Source organism: Myotis brandtii, unplaced genomic scaffold, assembly GCF_000412655.1.
Source record: "Myotis brandtii unplaced genomic scaffold, ASM41265v1 scaffold1297, whole genome shotgun sequence".
NCBI classification, from domain to species: domain Eukaryota; kingdom Metazoa; phylum Chordata; class Mammalia; order Chiroptera; family Vespertilionidae; genus Myotis; species Myotis brandtii.
Window position 1 is genome coordinate 91,531 of NW_005354584.1, and position 3,147 is coordinate 94,677.

The 3,147-nt window shown below is 55.7% G+C and overlaps 1 long non-coding RNA gene across 3 annotated transcripts in view; it reads right to left on the reverse strand.

Moving 5' to 3' along the window:
- LOC102247895 overlaps positions 1–3,141 on the reverse strand; it is a 6,361-nt gene extending 3,220 nt beyond the window's left edge. For 2 of the 3 annotated variants that reach the window (XR_001360825.1, XR_001360823.1), the window contains exons 1-2: positions 1,646–2,233; positions 416–1,054 (exon numbers count right to left, since the gene is read on the reverse strand). This is a non-coding gene — a long non-coding RNA (uncharacterized LOC102247895). Of the gene's footprint in view, positions 1–415; positions 1,055–1,645; positions 2,234–2,313 lie in introns of those variants that run through there. The other variant, XR_001360824.1, reaches the window with a different exon arrangement.
- Positions 3,142–3,147: the final 6 nt, after the last annotated feature.

The window sequence follows — 3,147 nt, forward strand, 5'->3', positions numbered from 1 at the left end:
GGAGCGGAGCAGACCCCGGAGGTTCCCTTTGTGGGGGCGGGGGGGGCGGGATTCGTGATATGCGGCTTCTCTGGACGTGGGAGGGAGGCTGCTCTGGGCACTGCCCGCAGGTGGCACTGCCCTGCCCGCAGGGACTAACAGGGGTCACCTGAAGGCCAGACTGTGCTTCCCGGAAGGCCGAGGTCTGGGACCCTAATCTCTGCCCTGGGCCCCGGGGGGCCTGTGTGACCCGGCTGCTCTGCCTCATTAAGACTCTGGCTCGGTGTGACAGGCACGGACGGTGACTGAGAACCTAAATCCTCACCAAAGCCCCAGAGTCAGAAATAGACTTCGCTAATAAAGTTAGGTTGTAAATCCCTATTAATAACAGAAATCTATTTAAAGAGACACACAGACAGTAAATGTTCTAACTCACTGAGTTTACAAGGTGATGGAAACGTAAGATGCCTCCACGAGTCATCTGTGGGTCGCACCCCGCATGACTTGGTGCTGGTCTCATCTCACGAGCAGGAAACTCGCGGTGAGGAACGCCAGCGCCCATGCGCCCCGAGTGGCTGCAGGTCCTTTGCAGCATCGTCTCACGGGCAGCCCCAGCAAATGCCAGCTCCCCGAGACCTAGACTGGCCCGGGGGGGGGGGGGGGGGGGCCTTTGTCCAGAGGCGCTGCAGTGTTTAGTAGACACCAAAGCTAATTAAATACACAACCTGCTTACGTTACAGGTGACCATCTTTAGGCACCTGCCTGGAGACACGGGGAGATGCTCAAATTTTGCAAGGACTGCCCCCCCCCCCCCCCCCCCCCCCCCCCGGAAAGCAGCATGGACAGCTCAGAGCCCACGGGGTCCACCAGCCAGGAGGGAGGCCCAAACATGGACTGGCTGACTCCTGGGTAGAAAGTGCCCGACGGAGGGGAGGTGAACCAGAGAGATAGTGCAGGGTCCTCTCCTCCCCCCCAGGCGAATCTTTGTCTGGAAACCTGCAAACCAAGTGCAGTCGATCTCATTGTTCACGTAGTTCAAGGTCGGCCGGAATCAGCGAGAGCTGCACCACTGCTCCTGGGGAAGAATGAACATAGATGCAAGGAATACACATCGCACATGGGTTACAGCCTACAATCCTACAACCGACTCACCCCAGCAGAGTCTACTTTCTTTCCTTTTTTTAAAAAAAACTTTGTAATTGATTTTGAGAGAGAGAGAATGAGAGAGAGAGAGAGAGAGAGAGAGAGAGAAACATGGATATGAGAGCAATACATCGATCAGCTGCCTCCTGCACAGCCCCTACCGGGGATCGAGCCCACAACCCGGGATGTGCCCTGACCAGGAATCGAACCAGCAACCTTTTGGTGCACAGGAAGACGCCCAACCAACTGACCCACACTGGCCAGGGCCAGATTCTATTTTCTTCATTTTAAAAAAGAGAAAACGAGGCTCAGACCTGTTACGTGACTTACCTGAGGCCATCCCTCTAACAGGGGTCAGAGGTGGGGTTCCCCCCAGGGCCGCGCTTCTTGCTCTGCACTGCACAGCCCCCTCCTGGCTCTAATTCCTACTCAGGGGGAAACTCGTGATAACCCTGAACTGCTGTGGTCAAAATTCTACTTCCCGTTCCCGCACCTGCCGACTCCGGCTCCAGAGAATTCTCACCTGTGCGGGGTGCACCTGCAGGCAGGTCTCCCCTCTCCTCTCCCCAGAGGTGTCTGCCCCGCCCCTGAGTTCTGAAAATCTGGACGAGCATCACCGGCCCCGCAGGTCTTCCCTGGAGGTGGTGTCTGCACAGAGCGCTCCGGGTCCAGGTAAGATGGTCCCAGGTGCTCAGCTCCACGTGCTTTAGGTGAGAGCAGCTGGGGGTGGAGCTGAGTTTTGAAGAAGGGGCGATACAGGGGGAAGATAAACCAGAGGTGGGCCAGGCAGAAGCCCGGACGGGGAGCAGGTATCTGGAGTTTACCTGATGAATCGACAGGACGCGCAGAAGGAGCCCCGGCTCATGTGGTGCGTGCCCTTCGAAGCCCGGGGAGAAGGAGTGGGTCAGGGAAACGGAGGCCCCAGGCCAATGAAAGGCGGAGGTGGCGATAAAATGAGCCGGTTTGTCTCCGTGGATCCGAAGGGTCCTGGGTTTGATTCCGGTGAAGGACACACACCTCGGTTGCAGGATCCTTATGCATGAGCCCATGCGGAAGGCAAACAATTGATGTGTTTCTCTCACATTGATGTTTCTCTCAGTCTTTCCCTCTCTCTTCCACTCTCTAAAAATCAATGGAAAAATATCCTCGGGTGAGGATTTAAAAATAATAATAAAATAAGCCTTTGCTTACCTGAGACCCAGTTCTCTCCTACGAGGCTCGTCTGAGACAAGGCGGCCGAGCATTTAGGAGCTAGACGGTGAGCTCGGACAGTGAGCTCACGCTGGGCACCCGCAGAGGCTTCCAGAGGGCAGAGGGCAGAGGGCAGAGGGCCAGAATGGCATTGTGGCTTCAGGAAGCTTTAGGACTAAAGGAGGTGGGAATTCTAGAACCAGGGAGGATCACAGCACGTCCGATGATGGACTATAGAATCTTAGGGGGAGAAACGGGATGACTGTCAGAACTCTGAGCAGATCATTAGTCCAAACGCAGAAACGCTCTGGGGGTTCTACATAACATTTAAACGTTTTCGACAGAACGAACTTCATCTCTTAAAGGCCCCAGCATTTCTTCGAACTTGCAGTAACAACGGCGCGTCCTACCCTTTCCTCCGGCGCCTTTTAAGTTCGCTGCGGCCCGAGGACTCCATTTCCTTTGAAATACATACACTTGGAGCTATTTTGGTATCGGTCATGTGTAATATCGGGTTTACAAAGCACAGACATGAATATATGAGCGATCTCACGTTTTAATATTAAGAGATGGAGCAGGCGGCCAAGTTATTACCGTGTGGTCGAAAGCCAGCGCTCCAGCCATTAGAGGACCCGCCCGGAATTTCTGAGTCATCGCCAGCCGCTCCGCAGTCTGGCAGCCACATGGCGGCTCAAGACGCAGGTGGTTTTGCCATAAACATCAAAGGCCCACACTTGACCCCGTGGAGACCCTGCCGGGTCCAGCCGTGAGAAGGCCTTGGAGGTGCCCGGAGCCCTGCCTGGCCCGGGACCGCCTCGGTGTGCGCGTCCTGTG